Source organism: Hibiscus syriacus, unplaced genomic scaffold, assembly GCF_006381635.1.
Source record: "Hibiscus syriacus cultivar Baekdansim isolate YM2019G1 unplaced genomic scaffold, ASM638163v2 tig00111244_pilon, whole genome shotgun sequence".
NCBI classification, from domain to species: Eukaryota; Viridiplantae; Streptophyta; class Magnoliopsida; order Malvales; family Malvaceae; genus Hibiscus; species Hibiscus syriacus.
In genome coordinates, this window is record NW_024063033.1 from 74,714 (window position 1) to 97,427 (window position 22,714).

A 22,714-nucleotide genomic window follows, 5' to 3' on the forward strand; every position below is an offset into this window, starting at 1 on the left:
ATCAGTAAAAGATTAGCATTACGTACAACCATGCCTAAGTAACCGAATAGAAGACATGCTTCTAGGCCAATAGGTTCACCGACATCGTTTCTTGAAACTTTCACACGGTTCCCAGGAAGAAGTTGGCATAATTCCTTCAATGTTGTACGTCATCTAGCTTTGCGTCTTAAACCATTTTCAACTATATAAGAATAATTCCATGTAAGTTTTGAAAATCAACCAGCAATTAAATAAAGTGTCGAACATTAGCTTCAATTTGTACATCTTGTTTAACAGTATTTGTAACTTCCGAAGATCCAACACCACTCGATTCCTCATTATTTGTTTATTCCTCCTCTTAAGAAGCTCGAACTATCCGCAAATCACTTAATTTTCTCCTGGCATAATATATGCAATAAACAAACAACAATTTTAGTGAAAATATTACTATTAATTAATATATTGAATGACAACATGTTATAAGTTATAATATTATAAATTAATCAATTAATATATAAAATCTTACTACATAAATTATAAATTCATAATTTAAATTATAAATTATAATAAAAACAAATTCAAGGTTTAATTTATTAATTACATAAGCAACTAAACATAAACATTGCATTTAATGTGTGATACCCCAAATATCAGGTCATGGACTAAATTGAAAAGAATTAAAATTTAAAGATTTATTTGAATAATTGGTAAAAGATGAGAAAATGATTGGAATAGCATTTTGAACTAAATTGTAGCAATAGATGAATTAAGAGGGCATTTTGGTCCTTTAAGGGGAAAATGAATTTAAAATTCATTTTTATAAGGTATTAAAGAAAAAGGGGAAAAAGAGAATTTAGGTTATGAAAAGACTATCTCTCTTTTCTTCTTTTTCCCGTGTAAATGGCTCTCCCCCATAGCAAAGGTAAAGTTTTAATTGGTTAATGTTTACTTTCAATTATGGTTGGTTCTTGCAAACTTAAGTGTTATGTAAGCTTAAGGAAATGTTATATGAGATTAAAACTATGAGATGGAGGAAATATTAGAGTTTTAAGAAAATTGGTTTTTAAATGATATGTTGATATATGAGTGTTTATTGATGTTTATTGGTAGAATTAACTTGTCAAAGAGGTAAAAGAAAGATTAGAAGCATTGGATATGATTAAGAACATATTAGAAAAAGTGGTGTGATTCTTAGAATTGAATGTTCTTGGAAGATTTTAGATGTTTTAAGAAACTAAATGAAGGAATGTTAGTATGGATAGGTAAAGAAGAGTTTAATAATATTGTATGGTGTAAACATAACGAAATTTGACCCCATTTGGGTGATAATCGAGCTGAAAACTGGAAATTATGGGCACGTGTATTGGTAATGATAGAACAATACCGATATTATAGGCTTAAAATCAATAGAATCTGTTGAGTAGTATCGATACCGATTCAAGTGGTATCGATACCAAGAGGGAAGTATTGATACCCTAAGGATGGTATCAATTCCATTGATCACATAATGCAAAAATGGTATTGGTACCGTAATAGAGTATCGATACCCTAGTATAGTATTATCGATACTGTGGTGGGGGTATTGATACTATTGAGCCAGAAATGCTAAAAAGAGGTTGATATAGTTATAGAAAGTTAATAATATGTACTCTTGAGTAACATTTAAGTATAATTGTTAGGAAATATACTAACAATTGATATTGTATGTGTTTTTATTGGATGCTTGAGTAGATCAAAATCAAGCTCCCGAGTCAAGCAACACCAAAGGCAAAGGCAAAGTACCGGAGTGACCAACTTTGCATTTTGGATATAATAGTGAGACAATCTAGGTGAGTACATTTAGTATGTATGTATATGTTACGGTATTCATAGATGTATGATTAATTGATATATGTATGGTGATTTCATAATGGCACTGAATGTGCAAAAATTTAAGAAATTCATAATTTGTTTATGAATTTTTGTATGGGTACTTCAGGTGTGAAAAGTTAAGAAATTCATAATTTGTTTATAAATTTCCGTATAAGAACTTTATGTGCAAAAACTAAGAAATTATATGAATTTCTTTATTGGGATTGTGGGTGAAACCCACGTAAAGTATAGTAAGATTTTAGGATTATTACATTGGCACTATAGGTATAAACAATATATTGTATAAATATTTGAAAGAGTTAATTGAGATTATGAATAGATATTATAGTATAAACTGTTCTAAAATACAAGATTAATGGCCTAACTGTGCATTTGACAGAAATATGTCAATCATGCTAGTTAGATGAAAGGCTAAGTGCCTTTGAGGCCTAACTGTGCATTTGAAAGAAAAATGTCAATCATGCCAGTTAGATGAAAGGCTAAGTGCCTTTGAGGCCTAACTGTGCATTTGACAGAAAGGTGTCAATCATGCTAGTTAGATGAAAGGCTAAGTGTCTTTGAGGCCTAAATATGAATTTGATAGAAATGCGTCAATCATGCCTGTTAGATGAAAGGCTAAGTGCCTTTGAAGTCTAACTGTGCATTTGATAGAAAGGTGTCAATCATGCCAATTAGATGAAAGGCTAAGTGCCTTTGAGGCCTAACTGTTCATTTGACAGAAAGGTGTCAATCATACCAGTTAGATGAAAGGCTAAGTGTCTTTGAGGCCTAACTGTGCATTTGACAGAAAGGTGTCAGTCATGCCAGTTAGATGAAAGGCTAAGTGCCTTTGAGGCCTAACTGTGCATTTGATAGAAAGGTGTCAATCATACCAGTTAGATGAAAGGCTAAGTGCCTTTGAGACCTAACTGTGCATTTGACAGAAAGGTGTCAATCATGCCAGTTAGATGAAAGGCTAAGTGCATTTGAGGCCTAACTGTACATTTGACAGAAATGTGTTAATCATGCCAGTTAGATGAAAGGCTAAGTGTCTTTGAGGCCTAACTGTGCATTTGACAGAAATATGTCAATCATGCCAGTTAGATGAAAGGCTAAGTGCCTTTGAGGCCTAACTGTGCATTTGACAGAAAGGTGTCAATCATGCCAGTTAGATGAAAGGCTAAGTGCCTTTGAGGAATAACTGTGCATTTGACAAAAAGATGTCAATCATGCCAGTTAGATGAAAGGCTAAGTGCCTTTGAGGCCTAACTGTGCATTTGACAGAAAGATGTCAATCATGGCAGTTAGATGAAAGGCTAAGTGCCTTTGAGGCTTAACTATGCATTTGACAGAAATGTGTCAATCATGACAGTTAGATGAAAGGCTAAGTGCCTATAAGGCCTAACTGTGCATTTGACAGAAAGATGTCAATCATGCCACTTAGATGAAAGGCTAACTGCCTTTGAGGCCTAACTGTGCATTTGACAGAAAGGTGTCAATCATTCCAGTTAGATGAAAGGCTAAGTGCCTTTGATAGAAAGGTGTCAATCATGCCAGTTAGATTAAAGGCTAAGTGCCTTTGAGGCCTAACTGTGCATTTGACAGAAAGGTGTCAATCATGCCAGTTAGATGAAAGGCTAAGTGCCTTTGAGGACTAACTATGCATTTGACAGAAAGGTGTCAATCATGCCAGTTAGATGAAAGGCTAAGTGTCTTTGAGGCCTAATTATGCATTTGATAGAAAGGTGTCAATCATGCCAGTTAGATGAAAGGCTAAGTGCCTTTGAGGCCTAACTGTGCATTTGACAGAAAGATGTCAATCATGCCAGTTAGATGAAAGGCTAAGTGCCATTGAGGCCTAATTGTGCATTGGACAGAAAGGTGGCAATCATGCCAGCTAGATGAAAGGCTAAGTGCCTATGAGGCCTAAGTGTGCATTTGACATAAAGGTGTCAATCATGTCAGATAGATAAAAGGCTAAGTGCCTTTGAGGCCTAACTGTGCATTTGACAAAAAGGTGTCAATCATGCCAGTTAGATTAAAGGCTAAGTGACTTTGAGGCCTAACTGTGCATTTGACAGAAAGGTGTCAATTATGCCAGTTAGACGAACGATTATATACCGTTGAGTAAAAGATTAATGGCCTAGCTGTGTATTTGGCAGAAAGGTGTCAATTATGCCAGTTAGATGAACGGTTAAATACTGTTGAGTAAGAGATTAATAGCCTAGCTTTGCAATTGGCAAGAAGGTGTCAATCATGCAAGTTAGGTGAAAGGCTAAATCTCTTTAGGTAAAAGACTAAAGGAAATAAAAATGAATTTTTTAGCTAAACAATGCTTAAGGGATATTACATAATGTTGTATATATATATAATATACATCAATGCATAATTGGTACGAATGGATGTCATGAAGGAAAATTGTAAACAGTACATAATGGGCATGAAAGGATGCCCAAATGAAAATAGAAAATTGTGTATTACTCGTATTTAAGATGCCACCTTGATGGTTATAAAAGATACACGATCAATTGGCACTTTGGTGCAATACATGTACAGTACGATCTAATTTAACGTACACCGTGAAAATAAAGAATAATTGGGGAAAATATATATATAGAATGATAGATAGGTAGGGCCTACTAAGAATATTTTAGATGACTTATTGAAAGAATTATGGTGTAACTGAGAATGGCTTATCTGGTCCTTATGGATCTTTCGATTTAAATTGTCATTCAGTATTCATAAGAAATTTATGTATTAGGTTTTATATCTTTGCAATATTATATCTCACTAAGTAATTACTTAACGTGTTTTGATTTCACGCGTAGGTAAAGACAAAGATTAGTTGCGTAAGGAGTGCAACAGTAGCAACAACGATCATCAATTAAGGTTGATCCGTCAGTAACATTAGGACAATCTTATTCCTTTTGAAAAGTTGGTTGGCATGTAATGGAACTAAATTAAATATTTTGTAATGTATTTAAGTGGATAGTTTTAGGATTTTGCTTCTATGAATATCATATTTTAAGGTTGTTAAAAATTGAAACAAAATTCTACGGTTTTTTTTTCAAATGACATAGTGTTTTAAAAGTGATGTGGCATCCATATCTCGTGTACGGAAAGGTATACGGGAGATGAGTGTTACATAATGACATAAGCCAATATCAACGAAGGTGTCATTACTAATCGATTAATCAAACTAATTCAAATTGTGCACAACTGTCATTACTATTCTATGAAAGAATGAAGGTACTGATTATTCAAAAATCAAACTTGAAACTAATTATAGCTTTAATTGATGATATTAGAACAAGTCTTGTGCACATTACTTCGTATTAGTTCTGTATCGAGTTAAAAGAGGGGAAATTGTGTTTCCTTTGTCTAGACCATGAAATGTGCTTAATTCATAGGTTAAATCGACAGCGAAAACCAACATTTCTCTTTCAAGATAATAAAGCATGTTAACAGATAACTGGGCAATTTCAATCAAATCAGCAAACCACAGAAACGTTCATCTTGCCAAAAACAAATGTACACATTACAACATTTTAAAAAGAAGCAATTGATTACCATCCAACAGAAACTGTTCTAAAACAACTTATGAGAAGGTTACATCAACTGATATTCCAAAAATTAAGTTGTTCCATTCAAAAAGCGATAACCGAATATAAACTAGGAAATGAATCTTCTCAGGCAAAATCATGCTATCTGTTGCAATCAACAAATGGATATCAAAACAATTGAAATAAAATATATACTAGGAAATGAATCTTCTCAGATGTTGCCTTGAAGGTGAAGAGTGAAGATAATAGTAAAGCCCTTTGATAACCATCAATTACCAGTAGTGTATTAGTATGAACTTCACTAGGATTATTCTAAACTACAAGAAAAATAACAAAAACCCAATAAAAGAATCAACATATAGACCTAAAATAAATTTAAAAGAAATAAAAAAGGGAAAAAGCCCAAATTCAAATCCCAATAACTACTTGACTGTGAACAATCTATGATAGCAAAGTGTGCAAGCAATCGTGAATATAGTAATATCTGACATCTAATGAGACAATTTAATATTTTTTTTAGGTATTGCAATGACAGACCAAGCATCGATATATTATTTTAACCAATTCAAAGAGTGAGTGAAAACAAATGTGATTGTGAGAGAAAATATTGCAAATTCCAGGCAAAGAACAATATACTAGCTCTAAAAACAACTTGAATACAATAAGATGTATACCATATGCTTGAGCAGTAAAAGAACTAGAATACAATAAAGAAAAGCCGCTGCAATTGCCATGGACACCACAAGCACTGGAGCGCTCGAGATTCGCAGAAAAGGGAGGGTTATCACTTTTCAGTGAGATTTTAGATTAATTTTTTTAACAAAGGAAAACAAGAGATGATGCTAAATATTTTCTTTTTTTTTAATATTTGTGAGAATTAAAGCCAACAACACCAGGAAAAACCATGCTCATGGGATGCAAATTTCAAAATAAACTAATTATAAAGAAGAAGTTGAAATTTAAGGGGATGTTTACCTCGACTGCGACAGAGAAGAAATCAACAGTGTAGGAGGAGAATAGAGACATACTTGTTGGTGACTGAAAACTGACGACGATAGTGTCATGTTGCGGTTGTGGTGATGGTTGTACAGTGGTGGCTTCACTGTGATGGTTGGGCGTTAGAGGAAAATTAGAAAAAATAGGAATGAAACAATTAGGGATTTGGAATCCGGGTTAAAAGGATTGAAAAATTATGACGTTTATTACAAAAATGCCACTAAGGTGCATGGCTTTCGCGCCGTTTATTACAAAAACGCCACTAAGGTGCATGACTATCACGACGTTTTTCACAAAAATGATGTTAAGGTGCATGACTATCGCGACATTTATTACAAAAACACCACTAAGGTGCATGACTATCGCGACGTTTATTAAAAAAAGGCCGCCATGACTATTGTGACATTTATCAAAAATGCCGCTAAGGAACATGACTATTGCGGCGTTTAGTACAAAAATGCCACTAAGGTGCATGAATATTGCGGCGTTAATAAAAAACGCCACTAGGGTGTATGACTATTGCTTCTAAGGTGTATGCTAATCACGACGTTTATCACAAAAATGCTGCTAAGGTGCATGACTATTGCGGAATGCCGCTATGGTGCATGACTATTGCGACATTTATTACAAAAACAACGCTAAAGAGCATGACTATTGCGGCTTTTATTACAAAAACGACGCGAATATTGCGATGTTTATCAAAAAATGCCACTAACAGTGCATGACAATCGTGGCGTTTATTACAAAAATATTGCTAAGGTGCATGACTATGATAAACGCCACTAATGTATTTGTTTTGTGGCATTTTACCCGTAAATGCCGCATTTTGTTGTTCAAATTTTGTGGCATTTTATTTAAAAACACCGCAAAAAATGTAGAACAATTTTGATGTAGTGCCTATTGCGACGTTTGTGTAAAAATGTCGCTAAAGTACTACTCTGTCACGACGTTTGTTGAAAACGCCACTATGAATGAACCTATTGCGGCGTTTGTGTAGAAACGATGTTAAAGTACTACTCTTTCACGACTTTTTGTATAAAAACGCCTCTAAAATTACCATTTTATGGCGTTTGGAATGTAAACGCCACTATATATTTAAAGTTAGTGGTGTTTACTCTCAAAATGTTGTTAAAACGCTGCTACAGAACAATTTTACTGTAGTGAAATAGGTGTTACATGTTTCATATAATGTATTTTTTATCAACAAAAATATGATATATATTGTATTTTATATTTATAAAAAATATTTAAAACAACATTATAAATCAAATATTTTTATTTTATTATTCATTTCATGAACATGTCACACCTCACAACTCACATGGTGCCATATACTTTCAATGTGGCTTATTGCTAATTATTATTGGAATATATTAATAAAATAATTCTAAATAATTTATTTCTTTAAATAGGAATTATCATTAACGTGTTAATAAATTAAAATGTGTCATAAACATATTAAAATTAATTAAAATGTGTTAGGTTGTAAAAAGTAACATGAATATAATATAACTAATTAAATTCAAAGATATTATGTCATTAAACATGTTAAAATCTATAATTCCTACCAACATGGGTTGGTTCAAGTGGTAAACAGCTTGATATCGCTTAAGCAAAGTCTCAAGTTCGAGTCATTGTGTATGCAAAAAAAATATGCTGTGAGACTCACCCATCAAAACTAGGTGTATGACACGGGTCGGTCTGGATTAGTCAAGACGAAAACTTGAAATCGGGAGGGCAACAAAAAATCTATAATTTCTAAATTATTATAATAATAATCTAAATATTGATTTATTTCCTTAGAAAAATAATCAAGTATGTATTTGAAAAAGGTGTTTGTTTCTGTTAAGGAGAAGATTGATTATAGAAAATGGAAGTATAAGAATGGTAAATGAAAAAGTTTCTTTGCTACTTCAAAGATACAATGATACTAAATATTTAACACGTCTAATGATATTTTTAATCTTCAAACTTTTAGAGAATTTCATTTTAGTCCTTAATCATATTTTGTCTATTTTGATCCTTGAATTTTTTATTTGTCTATTTTATTCTTTAAACTGATATTGGGATTGACAAAAAGAGAAAGACTAAGGTCGGTTTAATAGGTATATAATAATTTATGTTAATTTATTTAATTTAATAAAAAAACTTTAAAATTAAAGAATAAGAGAGACTTTTTATTTTTAAGTATTATAATGATAATTTTAGAAAACTTTACAGGTCAAAATTTAAATTAGACCATAGACACTTAATTTCGTCTGGCTCGATTCAATTTTTATTACTGCTATATAATGAATTTATATTTCATATTAATTTATGTCATTTAATATGGTACATGCATTTATACTATAAATTTTATTTTTATACAAAATCCAATATTACAAATAAGTCAACTCAAAAGCTTATATATAATGTAAGACCCAATAGAAGTCCACAAGTGCCTCGTCAAATTCCAGTTGTCACTTGCAGTTGTTGACACGAGCAGTGGTCTAAAACTACATCCCAGTAGCGTCGCAACCAACGTGCAAGGGAGAATCACCAGCCAATTTTTGCGATCAACCATCCCCGAGCTTTCCGGAGATCTCTCGGCAACATCAACAAACAACAACAAGTTTGAGTCCCATTAGAACTCTAATCTCACTAAAAATAGCATTTTATTAGGCTATAAATTAGTGAAACATCAAACACAAGAGAGGGAGGAAGGATACGAAAATACAGAGTTTTCAAGGAAAATACAGGGGATTTTCGAACGAACCTAGAGGAGAAAACTTATTGTGAGGGCTCAAAGCCGGTCAGGAAGTCTTAAAGCTGCCGTAGAAACTTTAAAGTCGTCGGATTTTCTTTTCCGTCCGAAAGACATAAACATAAATTTAGCAGATAAGGAAAGAGAGAAAAACTTACGAGATTAACAGGAGCTTTGACATGTTTAACAAGAGCAGAAGAGCACTGGTCGTCTCTGATGTCGTGCCTGTGGTGTTTCCATATGTATTGCGCCTCCATCATACCGTAAGCATCGCCACCGTTCATTTCTTTTCTGAATCGATGTATCTGATCAAGTAACAGATTCTGATTGCCTCGCTACCTTGAGAGGTTAACGCTGGAAATACATAAATGGAAAATAGTAGGCTTTTAGTTAAGTTTTTTAGCTTTGCTTTGCTTTTTAACTTGGCTTGGCAGTTCAAAAAATCTAGAATCCCACCGAATTTATTTGTATTTTTTAAATTTTATTTTTGCTTTCAGCTTTCACAACTGGGTCCACTCATCAAATTTACTTTCGTCTTTTATGGATGTTTCACGTTAAATTGGAGTGGATCTTTAATACCTATATAGATTATTAGGCCATTTAATTTAATATGTGGGCGCAAAAAGTCCAAGGCCATAGCCCACTACAAATCTCAATCCATCACTTGATGTCGTGGATGTGGGGATAGAGCCTCAATGGTACAATTTAATCTATACATGAATATATTTTTCTATGTAATTTTTGTTTATTCATTTATTATCTTATTTTTTTCATTTGATTTATTATTTTTTTATTTTCATTTTTAATGTTTTTTCTTTGATTTTTTTAATATTTTTTATCTAACATTTTTACTCTTTTAGAAGAATTTCGATCAGTCAAAGGTAATTAATTCGAATCGATAATTTAAAATTTAAAATTTTCAATTTTCGCAATCAAACACAACCGACAAATTATGTAATACCGAAAGGGCAGTTCAAGGGTGCTAACCCTTCCTTGACTGTAACCGACTCTTGAATCCAACACATCTTTGGTAAGACGCAGATCGGGTAAGAAATAAGGTATCCGGTCAACCCATTTTTAAAATAAATGATCGGTGGCGACTCCTAATCCATTATCCTAAGTCGAAGCCCAATTCCGGGGCCCGACCGAAAGACGGTTCCGACAGCTTGGCAACTCCACTGGGGAAAGGTAAGTGAGTCAGGTCAGAATTAATTTTCGGTTGACTTTTTATACGAAAATGGTAAATTTAAAATTTTAATTTATTTATTCGATTCAAATTATTTACCTTTGATTATTGTTCAAGTAAATAGTTGTACTGACATTTTTTTCAATGATTTCAGATTTTTGAAAAAGTTTCCATCTAAGGCTCTATACTCGAGCTCTGAACCCTTTTAAGTGGGGGTGAAAGTGACGCCTTCGTGAGAATTTACTCTCCGCACAAGCCTAGAAAGTAACCTTCGGGATTCATATACCTTATGTCTTCGTGTGAATTTATTCACCGTGCGGGCATAAGGGAATGTATCCCCTCGAGTTTAACTTAGTCCACATGAGCTTGTAATGAGCTTAAGACTAAGGGTTTGGCAAGCCCAAGGGGGCACCAGCAAGGAGAACTCGAATACTTTTTTTAGAACCTAAATCGGTAGACTACAAGGAGTTAGAGCCCTCCCCAAAACCTCATTTCAAACCATAGGCTGCATTGATATTATTTCTTGCGTTATTTCATGTTCAAAGCATGTGAACTAGAAATTTATGCGATTAGGACTTGTTTAAAATCAGCTTGCGGCATAGAGATCACGTCCGGGTAGGAAAAATAAAAGCATGCTTGGGTAGATATAATGGGGTAGGACTTTTATTTTCCTGATTGTTTTGATTATTTTTACCTCACTAACTCTTTTTATTGTTTTCTCTTTTATTTTATTTTCATCATTTGCATTATTCGAAAGAGGTGTTGATCCAATAAAAATGTGTTTGTTAAACGTAAATAATTTTCATTAATGGACAAATGGGTTATAATACAAGAGATGAAAAACTCAGAAGTCCAACTATGGTCACAGAATACTCAGAATGGACTGGGATTTACACCAAGCACGTCAAAAGTAAACTTTTCCAAAACGAGATGGCGAAAGTTGCAGGGGAAAGACAAGAAAAATGTTATTGACCCAGAGAGTCCTTTCGAAGATTATGAGAACAAGATGGCGAAACCCTAGCTGAGCTGGATGGCGTTGCTGACAAATTCAAGAAACAAGCAAATGAACTTCACAATGGAGGGCTCCAATGGTGTTCCCATTAAGGAACATACTCAGCAAAGAGTGAAAGCTGGTGATGCATTCATTTGAGACTTTTTGGGGCAAGTAGCTCGTCACTTGCACGGTTTATCCTGAGGAGCAGGAACAGTTTGACAGGGCATTCAACCAGCGACATAAAAAGGCTGAAGACGAATCAACCAGTCCGAAGCTGTTCGAGGTCTATACATTTAAAATGTTTTTTATCTCTTAAGACGTAACATTTTTATCCCCAATAAGGATTATTTATAATAACAAACACATTTTTTGGATCAATGCCTCAAACATTTCATGCATCATGCATTCTTACATATTTCGCATTATTTTTTCTTTTCTCTTATTTTCTTTTTTTTCATTACATTAATTAACAAGAGATGTCTCATAAAAAAGGATGAAAGTAAGGACATTCCAGAAACATAAATTTGTGCGTCTGAGGGTACATCAAAAGGAGCCCCGACAAATGAAACAGTCGAGAAATAGGGAGCAAGTGCATATGAAGGCCCTAATCTAGCTAATGGGGCATCCTAATGAGATTTATTCTATTTTGCAGCATCCTGTTTGGACTTGTTTTTTTTTTTGAACTTTCTCATATTTCTTTTTGAAACTTGTTTTTAAACTTTGACATATTTCTTTTTATGAGAATATTTCAATGAATTTACGCTAATCATTGAATCAAATTTATAACTTGAAATTCTTTGAATATCAACTGAATTAAAAAACTCTGTAAACGATTCAGAATTACAGATCTTTGACAAAGTGACAAAACAAGGACTTTACCCCGAAAAGCCTGAACACCATACCTTTTTCTTGCAAATAACCAATATAGCCTTTTCCTCTCATGAGATAATACAAAGAGGCTTGGTATTTAGATGTGCATAGGTGCGGACAACATGGATCATCTTTTGCATAAGACATTTCTATAATTTTTGTTTAAGACGTTCAATGATGATCATGATCTTTTCAGATGGAATGGTCAAGTAGGTGAATCTAATTTAGGTCAGTTGCTTGGGGATTGAACTCTAACGATGAGATTTTCTGACTTTAAAAAACACCTAGACTATAACAGGATCTTCTTAACAAACTTAAGAAATTGGACCCGTATACCCACATTATAATATATATACAATAAAGCTTGAGCTGTCCCTCTAAAGCAATTGGTTAAACGCCCCGGCTTTATGGATAAGATTCAGCTAACCTGATAAAAGTGATTATAATATACAATAAAGCTTGAGTTATCCCTCTAGAGCAATTGGTTAAACGCTCTGGCTTTATGAGTAAAATTCAGCTAGCCTAATAAAGGCGATTATAATATCTATACAATGATATTAAGCTATCCCTCTAGAGCAATTGGTTAAACACCCCGACTTTATGGATTCAGCTAGCCAGACAATGACAAGTTTAAATAAGGAGTTTCGGTATAAATGGACTAAGGGAGTTAAGGAACACTTGTTATAGTCAATTTCACACGAGCACTCAGAAATTTCATTTTTAAATCGATATTTTTGCACTGCCTTTGTTAGAAGTGCCTATGAAGCTTGAACAAATGGAAGATTTCAGAGAACTGAAACAGAAGTGTTCTGAAAGGTCAAGCCATTGATTTTGCTAGTTGTGTCATTTTGTTGGCCTCCGATCAAAATGCCAAATCAAGAAAGAGGGACATGACATGGTCTTCACAATGACCTAATCGATGAAATAAACCTTAATTTAAATAACCCACCTCTAAACAAACTTTTCAGTCTTGATATTTGTCAAAGATTTGCAGCTATCAAAGCTTAAAAGAGAATTTGATTCTTTTGATATCTAATAAACTCTTGTTTTATGATTTGCTTAAATTCTGAAACCTAGAATGAGGGATTATTTTCCAAAACTCCTTTTGATATTTTTCAAAATTTTGAAAATTCAAAGGAAGAAACAAGATAAGTTCTCTGGAAACATGTCTTGGAATTCAACAAATATCCCTCCGAAGCTCAAGATTGAAGCTGGGGCAAAGGAAGCCATTTTTGGGGCAAAATTTGTTGGAGCAAGGAAAATAAATTGTCTTAGGTTGAGGTCTTCAAGAGTACACCCTGGTGGAAATGAGGACAAACTGAGTCAAAGATAGAATAAAGGCTACTCATGCAATTATCCCCTTCACAGATCAACATTATGTACATTAGAGTTCAGCATGTTGAAGAATCCAAGATCAAGAATCAGAAATTCAAGATTCCAGCATCAAGGGTCATCGAGACTGATAACCATAGATTAAGATTTCTCTCCAAACCCTAAAATAACATGTTTCGCATATACATTTTAGGCATACATAAGAGCATCGCATCCATAGCATCGCATATGTGCATAATTTTACAGATTCATACTAAAGTCAATTTCAACTTCACAGTAAAAGATATTGAACTCAAAAGAAATGCAATTTACAAGTGTGAATCTTAACTTCACAAGGAAAGACGTCCAATTAAAAGCTCAATTTCACAGTGAATGAGTCATCCACGATTTCAACTTCACGAAGAAGGATTTCATGTCCGATGATATGATTTAGTGTCACAGCAAACATGTCATCCATAGATTTGACTTCCTTAAGTCAACGATTAAAGCTTCTGAAAGGATTTCTTTAACATGCATGAACAAGCAGATTATCGATCACCTTTGAGATTGTTTCTCTCAAAACAAGAGGTCGTCTCGCTCAAGACTAATTTACTCAAAACAAATTTTGTCTCTCTTGAGATATTTTCTCTTAAAACAAATTTTGTCTCTCTTGAGACAGTTTTCCTTGAAATAAAATCTTTGAATATGTTTTCCTTGAATCAAAATCTTTGAATCTGTTTTCCTTGAAACAAAATCTTTGAATCTGTTTTCCTTGAAACAGATTTCGTCTCCCTTGAAGACAGTTTCTTTTGGAACTAAGTTTTGTCTCTCTTTAGACAATTTATCTTGAAACAAATTTTCTCTCTGGAGACAGTTTCCCTTGAATCAAATTTTTGTCTCTCTTGAGACAGTTTCCCTTGAAACAAAATCTTTGAATATGTTTTCCTTTAAACAAATTTCGTCTCTCTCGAGACAATTTCTTTTGGAACTAAGTTTTGTCTCTCTTGAGACAGTTTCTCTTGAAACAAATTTTATCTCTCTTGAGACAGTTTCCATTGAAACAAAGTTTTGTCTCTCTTGAGACAGTTTCACTTGAAGCACAAATCTTTGAAATTGTTTCTCTTGAAACACAAAAACACCTTTGAAATAGTTTTTCTTGAAAGATAAAAGACCTTGAGACAGTTTCCCTTCAAACAAAATCTTTGAATATATTTTCTTTGAAACAAATTTCGTCTCCCTTGAGACTGTTTCTTTTGGAACTAAGTTTTGTCTCTCTTGAGACAGTTTCTCTTGAAACACCAACCTTTGAATATGTTTCTCTTGAAACAAAATTTTGCCTCCCTATAAATAGTTTCTCTTGAAACATAAAAAATCCTTTGAAATCGTTTCGCTTGAAACACAAAAAAAAACCTTTGAAAATGTTTCTCTTGAACACAAAGGCCTTCGAGTTCGACAACACTCAGCTTCAAGGGCACATCATATGCAGCATAACTCAAGGCTGGAAGGGTTATCTTCCAAATACCTTATAGTTCGATTCCACTCAGCTCCAAGGCACATCATTTACAGCATAGCTCAAGGCAAGAAGGGCTATCTGTCAATAAAATTGTCGAGTTCGATTTCATTCAGCTCGATGACACCTCAATCACACCTCAATCACACTACTGTCCGGTTGTAATCGAGTTTTTCAAGTCGAGAAGAATACATGGGGTTAGCCGTACCTTAGTGACAATAAGTCATTTTTCCTGCAGCACAGCTTAAAGACTAGAAAAATTATCTGTCAATGAAGACCTTTCGAGTTCGGTTTCATTCAGTTCTAGGGCCTATCAACCACATGGTGAAGTCAAATAATTATTTTTCAATCGAGTTTTCAAACCAAGGTCTTTAAACCGAGAAAAAGACCGATACGAACTACAACGAGAAGCCACATTTCGATTCAAATTCTGAACTACAACTTCCATTCCATATCATTCCAAGATGGACTCAACTTCGCGACGGATGAGCCATCCGCAACCTAATTCGACAGGGAGTTATTCTTCAACTCCACCGAACGAAAATTTGTGTCTTTTTATCTTTGTCATATTTTTCGTTCTACGAAAAAGGACAAAGGACAGCTGTAGATACTTAATTTCGTCCGACTCGATTCAATTTTTATTACTGCTATATAATGAATTTATATTCCATATTGATTTATGTCATTTAATATGGTACATGCATTTATACTACATATTGTTTTTTGTACATGGTCCAATATTACAAATAAGTCAAGCCCAAAAGCTTATATATAAGAGAAAATAACCTCATTGACCAAAAATGCCTTATAATATACGATTTTAACCAACTTTTTTTGGATTTGCCAAAATGACCAACTAAATCGCAATGCGATCGATAATTCGCAACGCGATCTCTGGTATCGCAAATCAGTTTCCAGATTCGCAACGCGAACTTCGACTATCGCAATGCGAACTTCGACTATCACAATGCAAACTTTGACTATCGCAATATGAAATTCGACTATCGCAATGCGAACTTGGACTATCGCAATGCGATAGTCGACTATCGCAATGCGAACTTGGGCTATCGCAATGCGAACTTGGACTATCGCAATGCGAATATGTAAATCGCAATGCGATAGTCGGCTATCGCAATGCGAATATGTAAATCGCAATGCGATAGTCGACATCGTAATGCGAACTTGGACTATCGCATTGTGATTTACATATTCGCATTGCGATAGTCCAAGTTCGCATTGTGATAGTCGACTATCGCATTGCGATAGTCCAAGTTCGCATTGCGATAATCGACTATCGCATTGCGATAGTCCAAAATCGCAACGACTGGTGGTATTGCATTTGTTTCTTAAGAATTTTCTCTAAAAAGATAGTATTCGCGCGGACGTGTCGAAGACACGTATTACCACGACCACGACCACGACCCGAGACGAGACGAGACGGACGGTGGCGGCGGCGGCGCGCGAGAGTCCCCCTTGTTCTCTATCACTCAACAAGGAAGTGGGAAAGCCAAGCCTTAAATACCATTCCCAATAGTGTTTCCAATACTATGTGGGATTGAGCATTACCAACACTTGTTTCCAATACAATGTGATTATTCAGGAAACAATTAACAATCATGCACCTTAAAATAACTGAATCAGCAACCAATTGCATTAGTATTATACGATTAAATATGTCATAATTAAATGTCAATCTACAATCAATCGCGATTATTGCAATTTTAAGCAAAACATTCAAAAATAATACCACTATTTAAGGCTCAATCCCACATAGTATTGGGAACAAGTGTTGGTAATGCTCAATTCCACATAGTATTGGAAACACTATTGTGAATGATATTTAAGGCTTGACTTTCCCACTTCCTTATTGAGTGATAGAGAACAAGGGAGACTCTCGCGTGCCGCCGCCGTCACCGTCCGTCTCGGGTCGGGTCGGGTCGCGGTCGTGGTCGTGGTAATACGTGTCTTCGACACGTCCGCGCGAATACTATCTTTTTAGAGAAAATTCTTAAGAAACAAATGCAATATCATCGTTGCGATTTTGGAATATCGCAACGAACTTGGAATAAATCGCAACGCGAACTTCGACTATCGGATTTGGAATAAATCGCAACGAATTTGGAATAAATCGCAACGCGAACTTCGACTATCGCAACGAACTTGGAATAAATCGCAATGCGAACTTAGACTATCGCAATGCGAATATGTAAATCGCAATGCGATAGTCGAAGTTCGCGTTGCGAATCTGGAAACTGATTTGCGATATCGGAGATCGCGTTGTGAATTATCGATCGTATTGCGATTTAGTTGGTCATTTTGGCAAATCCAAAAAAAATTGGTTAAAATCGTATATTATAAGGCATTTTTTGTCACTGAGGTTATTTTCTCTATATATAATGTAAGACCCAACAGAGGTCCACACGTGCCTCGTCAAATTCCAGTTGTAACTTGCAGTTGTTGACACGAGCAGTGGTCTAAAACTACATCCCAGCAGCGTCGCAACCAACGTGCAAGGGAGAATCACCAGCCAATTTTTGCGGTCAACCATCCCCGAGCTTTCCGACGATCTCTCGGCAACATCAACAAACAACAACAAGTTTGAGTCCATTAGAACTCTAATCTCACTAAAATTAGCATTTTATTAGGCTATATATTAGTGAAACATCAAACACAAGAGAGGGAGGAAGGATACGAAAATACAGAGTTTTCAAGGAAAATACAGGGGATTTTCGAACGAACCTAGAGGAGAAAACTTTCTGTGAGGGCTCAAAGCCGGTCGAGAAGTCTTAAAGCTGCCGTAGAAACTTTAAAGTCGTCGGATTTTCTTTTCCGTCCGAAAGACATAAAAATAAATTTAGCAGATAAGGAAAGAGAGAAAAACTTACGAGATTAACAGGAGCTTTGACATGTTTAACAAGAGCAGAAGAGCACTGGTCGTCTCTGATGTCGTGCCTGTGGTGTTTCCGTATGTACTGCGCCTCCATCATACCGTAAGCATCGCCACCGTTCATTTCTTTTCTGAATCGATGTATCTGATCAAATAACAGATTCTGATTGCCTCGCTACTTTGAGAGGTTAACGCTGGAAATACATAAATGAAAAATAGTAGGCTTTTAGTTAAGTTTTTTAGCTTTGCTTTGCTTTTTAACTTGGCTTGGCAGTTAAAAAAACTAGAATCCCACCGAATTTTATTTGTATTTTTTAAATTTTATTTTTGCTTTCAGCTTTCACAACTGGATCCACTCATCAAATTTACTTTCGTCTTTTATGGATGTTTCACGTTAAATTGGAGTGGATCTTTAATACCTATATAGATTATTAGGCCATTTAATTTAATATGTGGGCGCAAAAAGTCCAAGGCCATAGCCCACTACAAATCTCAATCCATCACTTGATGTCGTGGATGTGGGGATAGAGCCTCAATGGTACAATTTAATCTATACATGAATATATTTTTCTATGTAATTTTTGTTTATTCATTTATTATCTTATTTTTTTCATTTGATTTATTATTTTTTTATTTTCATTTTTAATGTTTTTTATTTGATTTTTTTAATATTTTTTATCTAACATTTTTACTCTTTTAGAAGAATTTCGATCAGTTAAAGGTAATTAATTCGAATCGATAAATTTAAATTTAAATTTTTCAATTTTCGCAATCAAACACAACCGACAAATTATGTAGTACCGAAAGGGCAGTTCAAGGGTGCTAACCCTTCCTTGACTGTAACCGACTCACGAATCCAACACATCTTTGGTAAGACGCAGATCATGTAAGAAATGATCGGTGACGACTCTTAATCCATTTTTCTAAGTCGAAACCCAATTCCAGAACTCAATCGAAAGACGGTTCCGACATAGACCTATTAAAATATCTTGACCGGTGATTTTGTTATATGTGCATTAATTGGGGAGGTTGAGTAATTTGTTGAAAGTTCAGAGCTATAAATCACAACTAATAATAACATAGGCCCCAATGAAAAAGTAGGTTGATTAAATATGGGAAAATTCAATACCTCATTTGTATCTTTTCAAATGACACTTTCTTTGAATATACTATCGTTATTTTTTTTAGATAATTCTGTATGTAATCTAAAGAAACGACAAAAGTCGTTATTATTAATGACTATTAATCACATAAAATCAGCTACTCAGTCGAGTATACCTCAAACTGTGCACAAACATTCATTTACATGGTCAAACTTATCAATTTCTTTCCTCCCACGCTATATATAAAAAAGCACTTCAAGCTAATTTTTAAGATGAGAGTATGTAACGACTTACCCTTCAAACGAGTAACAGCCCAAACAACTTCTTGCTCCTACGACCCAATCGCACGACAAAGCCTATAAGACGCAAGAACTCCTCTCCAAACATCCACCGAAAAGGAGTATTCAAAGAAAAGATGTTCTCTAAACTCTGTCGCGTTATCACAAAAAATGCAACAATTATCACATACAATTTCGTAATTATAAGATAATGTATATTCATAATTTTTAAATCAATTGACAATATATAACTATTTAAATTCAAAACTTTTAAAAATAACAATTAGACCACTTAATAGATTTTACTTTTTAATTTTTTATACATGGGTGATAGTGTATAAAGTGTATTAATTAGGGATGGAAAAATACGTACCCGACAAATTATAATTCAATTTCATTTGATAAAATAAAGATTTTTTTATAATTATAATTTTTATCATTTATTTTAAATTAATTAGATCAAGTTAAAATCGAATTTCAAGAGAATTATCACATTTTAGATAATCATAAATATTTATGTATTTATATATTATTAGTTAAATTCTAATAAAATAATGTGTATGCGAAAATTACCATGTAAAGTATTAAAATTATTTTTATTTGTGCATTTTAATTATTTATATATTATTTTTATTTCATTATTTTGATCTGGAATGCATTAACGTTGAAAGTTGTGTCCGACAACTTTGTCACATCGACAAACACGTAACCTACAAAATAAACTTTTGAAAAACACAACCCGCGTAACATGTCTTTGTTAAAAAAAAGTATTATTCTTCTGAATAAAACTTTTTAAGTAAAATTTATATAGATAAAAATAGTATTCTTATAATAAAATTATCAATTAATTGTGCAGATAGACACTTAAGTGGTGTTTGTTTTTACTGTGTAAGGTCTGCAAAGCTCTTATGTCTGCGTCGCGCAGACCACGCGCAGACATTGGGCTTCGCAGACCGTTTGTTTTTTAGAAGACATAAGCCCTTCTAACGTCTGCGCGTGGTCTGCGCGGCGCAGACGTGGTCTTATGTCTTCAGACGTCTTCTAACCTCTTCAAAGAGGTTTTATTTAATTTTATATATTTGATTTTAATTTTAATATTAATTTTTAAAAAATTAAATATTATATTTTAATATTTATAGATATTAATTTTAATATTAATTTTTAAATAAAAAATATATTTTTTTTTTAATATTATTATAGATATTTAATTTTATATCATATAAATTATTTTATATATTATTAAAATTTTATTTATTTTCTATTTTGATTTAAGTTTAAATATAATATTTTTAGATTTGTTATTTTTAAATTATATTTAAACTTTTTATACAAAATTTAAGTATTAAACCACATTGCTTAATAAAAAATGATTTCATTGTTGATAATTAAGATTTACAATTGCTTGAATTCAGGACCACTGAGGAAATAATGAATGGCGTTCCCTATATGACCAAGAACTATGAATGTCTCAATCAAGGGACATAAAATTTTATGTTAGAGAATAAACTTATAGTATTTTGGGAGAGATGAAAAAAACGATTATAAATAAAATATATAATAATTTAAAATTTATATATAAGAAGGATCGTTCCAACCACTTTCCCTCGATCCATTCCTGATCCCAATCATGGCTGCTCATGAAAATACATTTCTTTTAGTCATCGCTAGGAGAACTTCAATGGGAGTCTAAACATCCACACGCCAATTTCCAAATGATTTCCCCCCTTTTTTCTAGAAGCGTTGGACGAATATATGAGTCCCTAAACCACACCGTATTAACCCAATCATAACTACATTCCACTTAACAACATCAACGAAAGCAATTTCGTCGAACACTTTCATGTAATCATTCAATAGCCTGGCTTCTACGTTGAAGCCTAATGACCCCAGTTTGAACATAAGAATCCTATCATCGGCTAGATTTGAGCTATCTTGGTGCAGTGTTGTAAGAGCCTAAGCACCTGCTCCATGCTCTTGGTGCTGAGAATAACAAATGTAAGATTTTATGTTAATGACAAACTTAAAAAATTTAGTGGAAGAAATATAAAATAAAAAAAATTAAAATATAAAAGAATTTAAAATTTTCAAAAGGAAAATTGCCCTATCATCCCTAGTTCATTGCTGGGTGCTGGGGTGATGATGGCTCATTCCAAATTTGTTGTGGTTACTTGGCTTGGAATCCTTAATAGGCTTTCCACTAAGGATCGACTTATTAGGATGGAAATAGTTGTGAATGCCACGTGTGTTTTGTGTGGCAACGCTAAGGAGAATAGGAACCGGTTCTCTTTTGAATGCCCTTTCTAGAGGCATGCCTTGAATTTATGTGGTTTGGATCGGGTGGTTCTTACTTGGGAGCAAGAATTGGAATGGACTTGCACCTTGAAAGATAAGTCGTTTCTTGTTATCTTGCTCAAAATATTATGGAATGCTTGTATTTATTGCATTTGAAATTAGATAAACAAGAGGATTTTTGGTAGAACTAGTAGTGAGGTGCTTGATGTTTTAAATGTTCTTCTTGATCCAAACAACCTCTTTTGTTGCTTCACTGGCTGCAATGTATTCAGCCTTTGTTGTAGAATCAGCTACTGTGTCTTGCTTCAAACTTTTCCAGCTCACAGCTCCTCCATTAAGACAAAACAAAAAACCTTATTGCGATCGTGAGTTATCCTTTTCAGTTTGGAAGCTGGCATCGGTATAACCTTTACACTAAGCTCTTCTTCCCCTCCACAGATAAGAAATTTATCCTTTGTTCTTCTTAAGTACTTAAGGAGATTTTTAACAGTAACCCAGTGGCTTTCACCAGGGTTTTCTTGATACCGACTCGTCATGCTTAAATCATACGATACATACCATGACATACATGATAGAACCAATAGCCAAAGAATATGGAATCTTATTCATCTGTTCTCTTTCTTGTGGAGTTGAAGGGCACATTATCTTCAAAAAAGAAATGCCTTGTCTCATAGGAAAAAAATCCTTTCTCGAATTCTTCCATACTTAACCTTTTCAGCACTTTGTCTATATATGTACTTTGACTCAGACCTAGAAGGCGTCTTGATCTTTCTATATAGATGTTAACTCCTAATATATACGCTGTCTCACCCAAATCTTTCATAGAAAAACAAATACCTAACCAAATCTTAACAGACTATAAAGTATGTATATCATTTCCTATGATGAGTATGTCATCTACATACAAGATTAGGAAAGAAACAATGCTCCCACTAGCCTTCTTATAAACAAAAGGCTCATCTTCATTTAAGATAAAATCAAATTCTTTGATTGCATCATTGAAACGAAGATTTCAGCTTCGAGAAGCTTGCTTTAGTTAATAAATAGATCTCTGTAGCTTACAAACCTTTATAGCATTTTATGGAGTGACAAAACCTTCTGGTTGTGCCATATACCCATCCTCTTCAAGTTTTCCATTAAGGAAAGAGGTT

The 22,714-nt window shown here is 33.9% G+C and overlaps 1 long non-coding RNA gene across 1 annotated transcript; it reads left to right on the top strand.

Annotated features, from left to right (window-relative positions):
- Window positions 1-63: 63 nt before the first annotated feature.
- On the top strand, window positions 64-9,401 carry LOC120157357. The gene is made up of 3 exons (XR_005519129.1): window positions 64-73; window positions 2,398-2,404; window positions 9,277-9,401. It is a non-coding gene; the product is annotated as an uncharacterized LOC120157357 (long non-coding RNA).
- The last annotated feature ends 13,313 nt before the right edge of the window (window positions 9,402-22,714 follow it).